The 15,409-nt window shown below is 46.9% G+C and overlaps 1 protein-coding gene across 9 annotated transcripts in view; it reads left to right on the top strand.

The window, feature by feature from the left end:
• ARHGAP24 (Rho GTPase activating protein 24) overlaps positions 1 to 15,409 on the top strand; it is a 552,712-nt gene that overhangs the window by 202,264 nt on the left and 335,039 nt on the right. Inside the window, exon 1 of one of the 9 annotated variants that reach the window (XM_053255952.1) lies at positions 11,307 to 11,639. The exons of 7 other annotated variants lie outside the window; for them this stretch is intronic. The gene's annotated coding sequence lies outside the window, so the exon portion shown is untranslated. Of the gene's footprint in view, positions 1 to 11,306; positions 11,640 to 14,601; positions 14,622 to 15,409 lie in introns of those variants that run through there. One more of the 9 variants, XM_053255953.1, reaches the window with a different exon arrangement.

Raw genomic sequence — 15,409 nt, forward strand, 5'->3', positions numbered from 1 at the left:
TTGGGGATCAGTGCCGATCATCCTTGGAACCTCACCTTGCTCCTCTGTAATGCCAGGTTGGTCCAGAACAAATCAGAAACCATCCATGATTTGATTCTGGATGAAGGTGCCGACCTGGTATGTTTTACAGAGACCTGGCTGGGGGAGGCTGGGGGCCCAGTGTGGTCCCGGCTTCTTCCTCCAGGCTACTCTGTTGAGGTGCGGGAGAGGGACCGTGGGCGGGGAGTTGGAGTGGAGTGGCTGTGGTCTGACGGACTTGGTCTCAGACTTGGTTTTGGAGTCCCCCAGGCTTGTGGTGCTGTGGGACTTCAATGTTCACTTTGGGACCAATTTGTCCAGGGCGGCTCAGGAGTTCATAGCGGCCATGATGACTATGGGCCTATCCCAAGTGGTCTCAGGGCCAACGCACATTGCTGGTCACATGCTTGATTTGGTCTTTCACTCTGATGAGGGTGGTGTTCCGTGGATGGGGAATCCTGTGGTTTTCCCATTGTCTTGGACGGACCACCATCTGGTTAAGGTTGGACTCACAATCACTTCCCACCGTCACAGGGGCAAGGGACCTATTAGGATGATCTGCCCGAGAAGGTTATTGGATCCAATAGGATTTCAAGAAGCCTTGGAGGGATTTAGTGTTGGCTCTGCTGGTGATCCTGTTGATGCCCTGGTGGAGAATTGGAACAGCAAACTCACTGGTGCAGTAGACATGATTGCTCCTAAGCGTCCTCTCCGACCCTCTTCAAAACTGGCCCCTTGGTATATGGAAGAACTACGGGGGCTGAAGCGGCGAGGTAGACAACTGGAGCGCAAGTGGAGAAAGACTCTGCTTGAATCCGACAGATTGCAACATAGAGCTCATTTGAAGACCTATGCTCAGGCAATATGTGCGGCAAAGAAGCGATTCTTTTCTGCCCATATTGCATCCGCAAGTTCATGTCTGGTGGAATTGTTCAGGGATGTGAGAGGGCTAGTGAGTGCCCCTCCTCCCTTAAATCAGAATCTGGAACCATCGATAACCCGCTGTGATGTGTTTAATGAATTCTTTGTGGGGGGAAATATCTTGTATTCGGGCCGACTTAGACTCCGTCTCCACAATGACTTCATTGTCTGATGTGGAGGTGTCCAATGACTCCTCTTGTGTGATTAGGTTGGATCAATTCCAGTTTGTGACTCCTGAGGATGTGGACAAGCTGATTGGAATGGTGCGGCCTACCACCTGTTCTCTTGACCCTTGTTCGACATGGCTTATATTATCTGGCAGGGGAATTGTTGTAGAAGGCCTGGTAGAGATTACAAATGCATCTCTGAGGGAAGGTAGAATGCCTCCTTGTCTTAAGGAGGCAATTATTAGACCACTTCTGAAGAAGACTACCGTGGACTTGAATAACTACAGGCTTGATTCCAACCTTCCGTGGCTGGGCAAGGTAATTGAGAGGGTGGTGGCCTCCCAGCTCCAGACAGTCTTGGATGAAACTGATTATCTTGACCCATTTCAAACTGGCTTTCGGGCTGGCTATGGGGTGGAGACTGCCTTGGTCGGCCTGATGGATGATCTCCAATTGGCAATTGACAGAGGAAGTTTGACTGTTGGTCCTTCTGGACCTCTTGGCGGCTTTCAATACTATCAACCATAGTATCCTTCTGGAGCGTCTGAGGGGGTTGGGAGTTGGAGGCACTGTTTTGCAGTGGTTCTGCTCCTACCTCTCGGGCAGGTTCCAGATGGTGTCCCTTGGAGACTGCTGTTCTTCAAAATCTGAACTCTTGTATGGTGTGCCCCAGAGCCCCATATTGTCTCCAATGTTGTTTAACATCTACATGAAACTGCTGGGCAGAGGTGTAACTAGGGAAAACAGTGCCCGGGGCAAGCACTGAAATGGCGCCCCCCCACGTGCCCCCCACCCCCCCAACATACTACATTATACTTAGGTTTTTCCTCACAAGCACCCGCCGCCGCCGCCAAGCCAGGCCACTGACTGGCTGCCAGGCGCCAGCAAAGCAATGGGGGGGGGGCGCAGGCAGTGCGGAAGGGACCGCTCGTGGGGAAGGGGGCACTGATGCGCTCCCTTGACTGCTGCAGCGCTGCTGCACTGAGCAGGAAACATTTGTATTAACAAAAAATTTTTAAAATTTTTTTAAAAAATTGGTCATGGCGGTGCCCCCCACGTGACCAGAAAAGATGGCGCCCGGGGCACGTGCCCCCCCTGCCCCCCCCATAGTTACGCCTCTGCTGCTGGGAGAGATCATCAGGAGGTTTGGTGCAGGGTGCTATCAGTATGCTTATGACACCCAAATCTATTTCTCCATGTCAGCATCATCGGGAGAGGGCATAACCTTCCTAAATGCCTGCCTGGAGTCGGTGATGGGCTGGATGAGGGATAACAAACTGAGACTGAATCCGGCTAAGACGGAGGTACTCATTGTGTGGGGTTGGAACTCGAGAGATGATTTTGATCTGCCTGTTCTGGATGGGGTCACACTTCCCCAGAAGGAACAGGTATGCAGTCTAGGGGTGCTTCTGGATCCAAGCCTCTCCCTGGTCTCCCAGGTTGAGGTGGTGGCCAGAAGTGCCTTCTATCAGCTTCGGCTGATATGCCAGCTGTGTCCGTTTCTTGAGGTGAATGACCTCAAAACAGTGGTACATCTGCTGGTAACCTCCAGATTGGATTACTGTAATGCGCTCTATGTGGGGCTGCCCTTGTACATAGTCCGGAAACTACAGCTGGTCCAGAATGTGGCAGCCAGGTTAGTCTCTGGGTTATCTCTGAGACACCATATAACTCCTGTACTGAAGGAGCTACACTGGCTGCCGATATGTTTCCGGGCGAAATATAAGGTGCTGGTTATAACCTATAAAGCCCTAAACAGTTTGGGCCCTGGGTATTTAAGAGAACGCCTTCTTTGTCATGAACCCCACCGCCCACTGAGATCTGCTGGAGAAGTCCATCTGCAGCTGCCACCGGCTCGTCTGGTGGCCACTCAGGGACGGGCCTTCTCCGCTGCTGCCCCGAAGCTTTAGAATGCGCTCCCTAGTGAAATAAGAGCCTCTCCATCTCTGACAGCTTTTAAAAAGTCTTTAAAAATACATCTCTTCACCCAGGCTTTTAATTAATGTTGTTTTAATGGTTCAATGCTGTTTTAAAATATTATTTAAAAATTTTTAAATTGCTGTAATGTGTCCCCCCCCCCATTTTTTGTCTTAATGAATGTTTTACTTTGTTTTTATTCTGTTGTAAACTGCCCAGAGACATAAGTTTTGGGACATAAGTATAAAAATGTTTTAATAAAAAATAAAATATAATAAAATAAAGATAGACACCAGCAACAGTCACTGGAAATACTGTGCTGGGGGTGGATAGGGCCAGTTACTCTCCCCCTGCTAAATAAAGAGAATCACCACATTAAAAAGGTGCCCAGAACAACAAGACCTGATCCCTCTTTTGACAGTACATTGGGTATCTGTGTACATGCACATGTTTTTGTGTGCATTACTGTACATGGATTCCTATCCGGCCCTATCCACCCCCAGCACAGCATCCCTTCACTGGCTGTTGCTGGTGCCTGTCTTATGTTCCTTTTTTAGACTGTGAGCTCTTTGGGGACAGGGAGCCATTTTATTTTATGTATTTATTTGTATCTATGTAAACCGCTTTCGGAACTTCTGTTGAAATGCGGTATATAAATATTTGTTGTATTCGTGTTCCATTCATTGTGAAGGGGACCTTGGGTACAAGCTCCCTGATATACAGGATACAGATGTATACTGCTGTACATGTGCTCAACATAATGTATGAATAACTGTACATCTGTACCTCAGGACTTGACAGATTTTCTTTGGCTCTAAGAGTCAGCCCCAAAACGTAGGAGCCACACAATGAACATTAGTCAAAAATACTGGACTTAGTAATTAATGGGCATTGTGGAGGGGGAGGGCAAATGGGCTCATTTTTATACAAGTAATATATTTCAAACAGAAATAGGGCTCCCTTGGACAAATAAATATTTTATTAAATAACTCTCCCTCTGAATATCCTAGTCTAGGTGTCATGGTTAAATTTCTAGGCGACATGGCTCCCTTGCACCTGGGATTTGTCAGGCTCTGCTCTACACTGCACGCTGATTGTGTGTGCATTGAAAATAACATGTGAATAGGGTTCTGAAGATGGTAATCATTCTTCCATAAAGCCTTTCCTGAATCCTACTATATTGGATCATTTTTAGCCAGTCTGTAAGTTCCATTATTACGCCAAGTGCTTGAGTGCATGCTAGTGTCTTGGAGTGTGCATTCATCTTCAGAACAAATGCAGAATAGGACACATTCAGTTTGTTTTCCATTTGTTTGGAAACAAATGTGATGTGCAATGAATGGGGCTCATTTTCATTACTGGGGCAGGGAGGTGGCAGTTGGAGGCTTGTTGGAGGGGCTGGCATGAGGTAGGCCAGAGGCGTAACTAGGGAAAATGGCGCCCCCCGCGCCACAACATACTACATTATACTTAGGTTTTTCCTCACAAGCGCCCGCCGCCAAGCCAGGCCACTGACTGGCCGCCAGGCGCCAGCAAAGCAATGGGGGGGGGGCCGGGCGGCGCGGAAGGGACCGCTTGTGGGGGATGGGCTGCCAATGCGCTCCCTTGACTGCTGCAGCGCTGCTGCACTGAGCAGGAAACATTTGTATTAACAAAAAAAATTTTAAAAAAATTAAAAAAAATTTTTGTCATGTCGGCGCCCCCCATGTGACCAGAAAAGATGGCGCCCGGGGCACGTGCCCCCCCTGCCCCCCTATAGTTACGCCTGGCCCTGGTGCATTCCTGGTAAGATCATCAGTGGGGCACATGGTCCAGTTTGGCTAAGAAAAAAGTGAGATAAAGTATTGAGTTATGGAGAAAATAGTTGGGTTTTCCAAGCCCAACTGGGGAAATTTGCCCCTTGATTAGTAGGGGTTTCTGTTTGGAAATAAAGACAGCAAAAGAGCAGAAGTGAAACAACACTCGCATATACAACACTATACTGATGCTAAATAAAACAAATGGTGATAGGTGAGGCTTTTTTGGAGCTATTAAAGTCATAAATCTGCTGCTTGCTAATTAGGTGCTACTGCCAGGGACAGGACATCTGGCAGCTGAAGAATGAATGAAGCCTGCTGAAAGTGGTGGGGGTGGGGAGAGAAATCTATTCAGCAGAAGGAAAGATTTGTGCCCAGCAAGTCCCCAGTGTCTTGCAAAACTCCAGGAAGGATGTTTTATATTGTATAGTTGCTCTGAAGAACAACTATTAGCTAGAAAGGAGTCCTTGAACACTTTTTGAGTTCATTAATGCATGTCTGGTACTTGAGAACATTAAGATGATGCCTCCTCTGTTAACTGCCTATTAGGGAGTTTAAGGTTATGACTTACCTTGATTTCCTTGGAAAGAGGTCGAACAGCCCACCATGGCACAGCACGCCATGCTTTGCTACATCTGAGCGATTGTTGTGGGGAGTGAAAAGACTTCACAGAATCAAAGAATCTGAGAGCTGCAAAAGATGTTGGCCGTCCTCTAGTGCAACCCCCTGCTCACGGCAGTGAAGGAATCTGCTTCAGACTCCCTGAAAGATGGCTGTCCAGCCTCTCTGTCTGGTAACCTCTGGTGAAGGACAACTCATCCCTGCATAAAGCAGATTCCTCCTAATATCTAGCCTGAACCTGCTTCCTTGTGATTTCAGCCCATTCTAGCCCTGCCCTCAGGAGCATCAGACAGAGAACAACTCTGCACCTTCTTCTGCATGACAGCTCTTCAGATATTTAAAGGCAGCTATCCTCTTTCTTCTTCATCTTCTCATCTTTAGGCTAAACGTAACCAGCTCCTTCATAATGTTTGGTCTCCTCCAGACCCCTCACCCTCTCCCTTGCCATCCTCAGAGCCCATTCCATTTTTATCATTGCCCTCCTTAAAAGGCTGTGACCACAATATCCCAAGTGAGATCTCACCAGTGCTGAATAGAGTGGAACAGTTATTTGGAGCAATGTGGCAATGCTTTTGTTGATGCAGTCAAGGCTTACACTAGCTCTTTTAGCTGATGCATCACATATTTAGCTACTGCATTTATCTACAGCAGGCCTGCTCAACTTTGGCCCCCCCAGCTGTTTTTAGACTACAACTCCCACAATCCCCAGCCACAGTGGCCAATAGCCAGGGCTTGTGAGAGTTGTAGGCCAACATCTGCAGGAGGGCTGAAGTTGAGCAGCCCTGATCTACGGCATCATGGCTTCTGAGATAGGATAAAATGAAAGACGAACTTGTATGTGGGAGAGACCTGCTTGTTTCTTTGCCCAAAAAAAACACTTAAGAAAGGGGAGAAAGGAGAATGACGCGTTCGGTCAACTTTATTAAAGATAATATTTAAGTGGTGGAGGTGGAGGAGGAAGAAGAAGAAGAAATAAAAATAAAAAAGGAATAAATCCAAAAAACAGTTTACACAAATGTACCAAAAAACAAACCAACACACAGGCCCAAATAAAAACAAAATAACTACTTAAAATGGAATAAAATCCAAAAATCATTTAAAAAAACAGTTGACATAAACATGCAATTAAAATAGCATACAAACCAAAATAAAGATTAACCACAACTTGTAATTCAGAATCTCCCTAAGAAACAACAATATTTCCCTTCAAGTACTCTCTAACAGTATTTAGAAAGGATTCCCAAATTGGATTTCCCAGACAGCAAATAAAGGCAAATCGAGATTTGAGGCAAGATATGTTTGGCATTCAACACCATTTATGATATTATGATATATAGCACCATCATTGTATGTGTATATCCCCATGATGCACACAAAGGCTTTATAAAACATGCAGTAGAGAACAGGATCATGACTGTCCACCTGCATTAGCTTTTTACCATGCCTTATAAGCTGCGAAGCCATTTCCTTTCAGGGCTGGCAGTCGCTAGACACAGCTACATCCTAAGCCAGACAGACAATAGGCTGGGTAGGCACGCTACAGGAAGTGAAGCAATGCAGGCACAGACAAACAGCAGCTTGGTCTTTACTTGGGAGACGTGTGCTTGACTGATTTACTCAATCAGACCGGGATCTCAGGCTTTTTAAGGCCAGGTGCTCTCCCATTGGCTCCTTGACAACTGCTAACCTTGTAGCTTGGTGCATCAGTGGTGCCTAGCCTCTGCAGAAAGCTGACTAGATGCCCCTGCTCTGGCAGGGTAACAGTTGTTCTTTCTGGCTGCCAGAGCCTCTGCAGTTGGAGTGTGCAGCGTATAGCAGATGGAATCTAGTCTCCAGCAATAGTGGGGTGGGAGCTTGGACAATATTCCTTGGAATGAAAATTGATTGTTACAAGTGTATCTCTGTTTGTCTGCAAAATGTTGGAGGGTACGGGCTTGCCTTGTCTGCTCTTGCAATCTGGAATGAGGTGCTCTGCGTGGGCCAGGTCTGCTCAATTTTGCACCCCCCCAGCTGTTTTTGGACTACAACTCCCATAATCCCCAGTCACAGTGGCCAATAGCCAGGGATTGTGGGAATTGTAGGCCAACATCTGTAGGAGGGCCGAAGTTGAGCAGCGGTGACATGGGCATTATTAGCTGCTTTCCACTTATGGCATGCATGTACTTTGAAGTGTACATAGCACCTCCCAGGTTGCTTGACCACACCCTCTAGTATACCATGAGGCTATTCACACAATGGGGCGAAATCAGGCTAGCGGAGGCTCCGTCGCGGAGGCTCCTCCGCGTGGCTCCGTCATGGAGCCGGCAATCATGTGGGCGGCCGATCCAGCCACCCAGGGCTCCCTCCCTGCTCATGTGCGGGGAGAGCGGGCTTAGCCCGTTCTCTTCGTGCACCCTCCAAAACAGGGTCTCACTGATTGTGAGACCCGGCTCCATGCCTCCTAGCCTGCTTGTCCACACTCCTACACAATCACACAGCCATGACCCTGTTTTCATCAGTGAGCTCTTGGAGGGGTATGCATTATTCAATCAATTTCATTGGATGAACTTGACACAGCAGAACTCACCAGCAGGGATTCCTGACTTTGGATATGAAGCCTGACATTGCTCATAAAAAGAGGACTAGAGAATGGTGGGAGTGCAATATACCCCATCGCTAGCATATGCCTCTCAAGCTCTTTTAAACAGGGGAGGGGGTGTCTGTTGTCTTTATTTCCATGTCAATATGGATGCAGCCTGAATGTCTACTGTTCCATTAATCAATATGAAAGGCATGTCTATCAGCAAAATGTTTTCATCTCTAAGTTCCATTTAGCACTGCTGTTTCAATTACCTGGGGCCCATATGGGTTCCTCCCCCACCCTTCAGTAGCACAAGGGTGCCATTTGCTGGCTTATGAATGTTTTAGAACTTCCAGAGTTAAAATGAGATTTGGTTTCTCTTGCAAGACAACAGATGTTAGGGTACTTTAATTACCCCAGGTAGAGTTTCATTTATTTAGAATCTATTACACTCATTTTTCGCATATTTTCTTCTTCCAAGGATGATAATATGTGGAATTTTATTTTCTTTTTGCCGTGGTCATGTGCTTTTGTCTGGAAAAGCAATAAACAATGGATGAATTAGGACTGAAAGCATCAGTGCTATTTATTGATTAACGTTTTGATCGCAGATTAAAAATTAGAGCTCTGATTTATCGGCACCAGCCATCTGGGCTCTCTCTATCTGTCATCATTGGGAGCCGAGTGTCTCTGTTGCCGCTCCCATCTGTGTGGCTGCTCCATTGAACATAGAAGGTTGCAGGTTTGATTCCTGGCATTTCCAGTTAAAGTGATCTCAAGTTGCAGGACTGGAAAAGACCTACCTTGCCTGAAACCCTGCAGAGCTGCCGTCAGTTAAAATAGATAGTCCTGGACCAGATGGACTAATGATCTGTTTTGATCTTTTGACCTGCTCTTAGCCAGGGGTTCCCAATCTTGGGTCTCCAGATATTGTTGGTCTACAACTCCCACCATCCTTTTGGCCATTTTGGCTGGGGACAAGGGCAACCCTTTCATCAGGCAAGATGAGGCAGTTGCCTCAAGCTTCAAATTATTGGGGTTCCAGCAGGGCACAAGATACGCCACTACCAACATTGAAGCAGATCTCGGACTGATCTGCCCCTTACATGCTTTGTAAGGAACACTTCTCCTCATACTCCTTGCAAAGATTACAAGAACCACAAGAAGAGGAGGCTGCTAGCAACCTTCCCTCCTCTCTGTCGCCTGCCACTTTCAAAGCTTGCAAGGGTTAATTTTGAAAGGGAGCTAACCCCTACCAGGGTTGTGGAGCAAGGCAGCATTTGGTATCTTGCCTCAAGCACCGCAGTACCTTGGGCCACCACTGGCTGAGAATGATGGGATTTGTAGCCCAACAATATCTGGAGACCTCAGCTTGGGAAGCCCAGGAAAAGAGGATGTAACAGCAGGCTTACATGCTTTGAAGTCAGAGCCCCAGGCTCTAAAGACACTATACAGATTTATTACGAACATATGCAACTGCCTTATATCAAGCCAGATCATTAATCCATCTGTTCCAGGACTATCTATTTTAACTGGCGACAGCAATGCAGGATTTCAGGTTCTTATTTTGTATCTATTTATTGTCAGATTTGTATACTGCCTTTTGTTAAAATAATCCCAAACAATACAAATGTATTGAACACTGGGAGGAACGAATAAGATCAGGGTCAACAGTTTGTATCCCACTTAGCTGTATAGACCCAAGGCTAGCAGTGGGTCCATTTTTCTTATAATTAAAACTGGGGCAAAATTCCACTGAGAGCAGCTAATAATATAATAATAATGGAGTGGCCAAGGGATTGAGCTACGAGTCAGGATTTCCATGGTTCACATCTTAACTCTGCCATGAATTCACGGGCGGACATCCAGACTAATGTCACATGGGGGAGGAACATTTTCTGTCATGCCCTTTACTCTACAGCCACACTTGCCTCCACCAAACCCGTCCCTGAAGGTCCCAAAACCCTCGGGCATATTTTCAGGAGGTACAGGCAGCTGCAGGGCAAAGGGAGGAATAGTCAAAAACTACCCCTCCCTCACTGTGTAATGCTTTTCTCAATGTCAGTCTCAATGTCTGAAATATGGGATATTAACATTTACTCTCCTTATAGGATTGTTGCAAAGATTACATGAAGGTAATTAATACGAAGTACTTTGGACACTTGAATGTGCTATACAAATGCTACATATTATTATTATTTTACACAAAATTACAAATATTTCCTCCTATTATGAAAAATAAACGAAGATCAAAAATAAAGAAAAAGTAATCAATTGCCAAATGGTAGAGAAAAGCTTCCAGAATGCTCCAGATAAGCAAGTATTAAATAACTAGCTGGCCCAGCACAGAGCATTTGCGCGCTAGTTCTCCCTGCCTCTAATCCCCTCCAGCTGATCTGGCCCCCTGTCCTGCCTTCCCCGAATTTAAGCTGCTCCCTGCCATCCAGGATGGTGGCGGAGGTGGTGAAACCTCCTTCTGTGGGCCCTCCTGCTGCTCAAATGAAAGGTTAGGCCTCAGAAAGCCCCATGCAGAGAGCCCCGAAATGGGCCGAAAATGGCCTGACCGGTCATTTGGGTGGCAGGAAGACCCACGGAAGGAAGTTTTGACACCTCCACCACCATTCCCACCTCGGTCTCCCCTCTCCGCTGCCAGCACCGCATCCCACTGGCTGCATCCCCACTGCCATCTCTGCTGCCATCCTCATCTCCCCTCTCCGCCACCCGTGGTGCTCGCCTGTGCCACTACTGGCTGCATCCCACTTCTGCCATCCCGCCCGACATGTCCACTTCCCGTGTCTCCTTCTCCAGGCATGGGCCATGTTTTCATTGGTCGCAGCTGTGGTGAGGAAGGGGCTTGCCACGCACACCCTAAGCGTTTTATATAGAGAGGATAATACAGGTGTTATGACCTCAGATCCAGGACCCCCCACTCAGGGGTTGAGGCAGAGAGTTGCAGGGAAGAGACGAGATGGGTTGGAGAACCAGCCAGGATCTAGATCTCAGGTAACGCCTTGCCACCCAGACCCCACCACCCTAGGAGAACCTGAGCCAGTGACCTCACTTCCGCCTGTGGACACAGCCCTGCCTGAGTCCTCCAACTCAGAGAGGTTCGGTGGCTGGCAGCTGCCACAGAGGTCCCCCAGCATTGACAGAGGCAGCACTTGAAGAATCAGGCAAGGCCCCTTTAAAGAACAGAGGAGCCTTTCTAGGGAAAGGGGTGTGGCCAAGCCACTCTGTCTAGGCAACAACTATAAAAGCTAATCTGCTGAACTTTGCTGGAGTAACCTTGTCTTATGTTATTGTACCCCACCCCTGGCCCCTGTGCTGGTTCTATTTTTTGAATTACTGTTGTATTTATTTATTTATTTTTACATTATTGATATGCCAAACAAACCGAGATACATGATGCGAAAAGTGTGCCACTTTCCTTGTGGAGACCTGGGCTCAACCTGAAACAAGACAACTTGAATCTGGCAGCTAGATTATTGACGAGAGGAAGCTGCATTGAACAGGTGCCACCAGTGCTGAAACGGCTTCCCTGGTTTCTTGTGTACCATTCAAAGGGCAGGCATTGGTCTTTGAAACCCTTTCTGCTTGAAGCAAGAGAAGAACCCTACTGCAGCTCCCCTGCTGACCTAGGTAAGCCCCACCCTGCCGCAAGAAGTTAAAGAAAGTTAAAGTTAAAGAAAATTCACAGGCCCCTCCACAGAAGTACTCAACCCCCTCACAAATCACTCCCCATTGGGGTGAACTGGGAAGGTCAAAAACTCCTGAAAGTTTTCACAGGAAGTCTGGGTAAACCATACTGATCAATAGCTCTTCAAGGTTTCAGGCAGGAGTTTTGGCCAGCCCTACCTAGAGATACCTGGGATTGTGCCTGGGGCTTTCTCTATCCAAAGCACTCTGCCACTGAACCATCCCCAAATCAATGTAGGCCCATAGGAAGCTACTGTGTACGGAGTCAGATCCTTGGTTCATCTAGCACTGTTTTGTCTACTCTGACAGGCAGTAGTTCTCCAGTGCTTCAGATAATGACATTTCTCAACCCTATCTGGAGGTGCTGGGGACTGAACTGGGGAACTTCTGCATGCTAATCAGATAGGGGACAAAAGCAGTGTGTGTGTGTGTGTGTGTGTGTGTGTGTGTGTGTGTGGCGGGGGCAGGGAGAGCAAAAACAGCCTGTTTTCTAATGTTGGCCTTTTTTTAACTGGATGTTTTTCACATGGGGCTTTTAAACCCCTTTGACTCGCATCTCCTCCAGAATGGAGGGTGTGTGTTGTTCACATATTGGCCAGATTTACCAAGAAGTCCCTGTGAGTTATCGGGGAGCAGTTCACACACAATTTGGGTTTTATTTATGTTATGTATTTAAAGAGTTTATATCCTGCCATTTAACTAAAAAACAAATCAAAGTGGTCTCCAGAAAAAGATACATTAAACTATGAACAAATAAGAAGGCCAAGGGGAAATGTCCCTTTTGTGTGCAGTGAAATTAGGAGGCATATCAATAATTTTAACGGGGAAGGAAAGAGTAGCTTACCCACTGCAGTGGTACTGCCTCCCCAATACTGAGAAAACATTGCTGCCCCAATGCAGACTGCCGGCTGCCATTTTGACCCCAGAATGACATGTAGCATAATTCTAAGGGGAACATTCTGAAAAACAAAATGGCAGCTTGGAGCTGCCACTTTTCCACAGAATGCCCTCCCTGGAATGACACTACATGATGAAGTATTGTCGGCAGGGAGCATTCTGCAGGGAAGGTGTCAGCTGCATGTTAGAGTGTAGCCTGATTTATATCCAGGGTAAAACCAAAACCCCACTATTTGCTTTGATTTGTTGGGACATCTTTGAGTTCTCAGTAAAGCCTCCCAGTAAACTTGTGGCAAAGCCTTCTGTGCGTGTGTACCTCCCTGCTGATGTTTCTTGAAGCAGCTGACACTTTCCCTGCAGAATGCTCCCTGCCGACAATACTTCATCATGTAGTGTCATTCCAGGGAGGGCATTCTGTGGGAAAGTGGCAGCTCCAAGCTGCCATTTTGTTTTTCAGAATGTTCCCCTTAGAATTATGCTACATGTCATTCTGGGGTCAAAATGGCAGCTGGCAGTCTGCATTGGGGCAGCAATGTTTTCTCAGTATTGGGGAGGCAGTACCACTGCAGTGGGTAAGCTACTCTTTCCTTCCCCGTTAAAATTATTGATATGCCTCCTAATTTCACTGCACACAAGGGACATTTCCCCTCAGCCTTCTTATTTGTTCATAGTTTAATGTATCTTTTTCTGGAGACCACTTTGATTTGTTTTTTAGTTAAATGGCAGGATATAAACACTTTAAATACATAACATAAATAAAATATATACGGGCCAGATTCTTAAATGAGATTCAGTCATGCTGAATTTATTATCCACTAAAGAGAAAAGATTGATTGTATATACTACCGTGAGACACCAAACTTTACCTAATGTTAAAAACTTTACTTTAGAACTGTTAAGTTTGCAAAGATTAACTCCCATACTTTAGAGTGCCGCTCCTGTTCTGAAGAGATTGATCGCTTTTTCCAATGCCTAGCTAAAATAGGCCTTACTTCTACTGGGAGGTTCAATACCAATGTCTGCATTTTCTCAGGAACTGCATTTTGCAGACAGCTAAGCAGATAGATTGTTGGATCTTCTGGTGATCGAATACTTAAGATACGCACTTTAACACTGAAAAGGTTGACCTTTAGAGTACGTAATGGTAAGAATTCCCTGTCCTCCATTAAGCCCTGCCTCCTATCTATCTATCTATCTATCTATTTATTAGATTTATATACCGCCCTTCCAAAATGGCTCAGGGCGGTTCACAGCATGATAAAAACAATTAAAAGAAATTAACAATTAAAATCAAACGATTAAAACACAATAAAACCAATAAAACAGCTAAAAGCCTTGAAAATCAGGGCAACAATTTAAAATAATTTAAAACAGTTAATCATTTAAAACCTTGGAAGGCCAGGCCACATAGGTCGGTTTTAAGGGCCTACCAATTTTCTCTGTGAATCCCTGTTTGGGCATGCTGTCTGAATAGAAAGAGGCAAGCCCAGAGCAGTGGTTATAGGACAGGCCTGGTCAACTTTGATCCCCCAGCTGTTTTTGGACTACAACCCCCATAATCCATGAGAGCCAGTGTGGTGTAGTGGTTAGAGTGCTGGACTAGGACTGGGGAGACCCGAATTCAAATCCCCATTCAGCCATGAAGCTTGCTGGGTGACTCTGGGCCAGTCACTTCTCTCTCAGCCTGACCTACTTCACAGGGTTGTTGTGAGGAGAAACTTAAATATGTAGTACACCGCTCTGGGCTTCTTGGAGGAAGAGCGGGATATAAAATGTAAAAAATTAAAAATAAATAATCCACAGCCACAGTGGCCAATAGCCAGGGATTATGGGAGTTGTAGGCCAACATTTGCAGGAGGGCAGGAGTTGAGCAACCCTGTTAAAGGGACATGCAATGAGTAACTTTCTCCAAAGTCTCCACACCTTAGGCAGAGGCATGGCAAAAACACCTATTCCAAGCTCAGAAGGGGCAGCCTGGAAATAGGGAAGCTCAAAGCAGTAGAGAGACAGTGAGGGCATTCCTCTGGGGTGAGTACTTTGGGAGCACAAGGGGCTTATTCTCGGATTACTTTGTCCAACATATGGAGTAAGAGTTGTGTGTGGGGAACGTACACAAAGTTGTGTGTGTACACAAGTGATTTCCATCAATCAGTCAATCATCTTTATTACAGTCCAAGACCAGCATTTGATTTTCAGTAATCCTCCTTTCACTCTGCAGCAGGTTTTACCTCCCTAAACGATATCCATGCTAACTGAGCAAAGAGGCACCTTTTTAAAAGTGGTAATTCTCTTTATTTAGCAGTGGGAGAGCAACTGGCTCTATCCATCCCCAGCACAGGAATCCTCCAGTGGCTATTGCTGGTGTCTTTATTTTTAGACTTTGAGCCCTTTGGGGACAGGGATCACTCTTATCCTATATAATAAAAGGCTAAGTGAGTGGCCGTGGCTTTGGAACGTTGGGGATCTGCGTCCCTGCCTCCCTGGGCTGTTCTGGGCCTGCGCGAAGCGCAGGCCCAGAAGAGCCCAAGGGACACAGGACCTCAGACACCAGTGTCCCACAGCCACGGGCGGCCATTAGCCGGTGTGTGGCGGCGGGGGAAAGTGGCCGAGGCGGCGGCGGAGCCGCCGCCTCGGCCATGAGCTGCGGCACGGCGAGAGGAGGCCGAGACAACCAGAAGCGGCCGCCCTGAAAAAGGCGAGGGCAATGGCGGCGGGGGAAGACCGAGACGGGGGACAGGGAAGCTGGGCGAGGTGGCGGCGAAGCCGCCAACGAGGCCCCCGCCCGCTCACAGCCGCCGCCGCCTGCTCACCCGCCC

Source organism: Hemicordylus capensis, chromosome 5, assembly GCF_027244095.1.
Source record: "Hemicordylus capensis ecotype Gifberg chromosome 5, rHemCap1.1.pri, whole genome shotgun sequence".
Classification (NCBI taxonomy): domain Eukaryota; kingdom Metazoa; phylum Chordata; class Lepidosauria; order Squamata; family Cordylidae; genus Hemicordylus; species Hemicordylus capensis.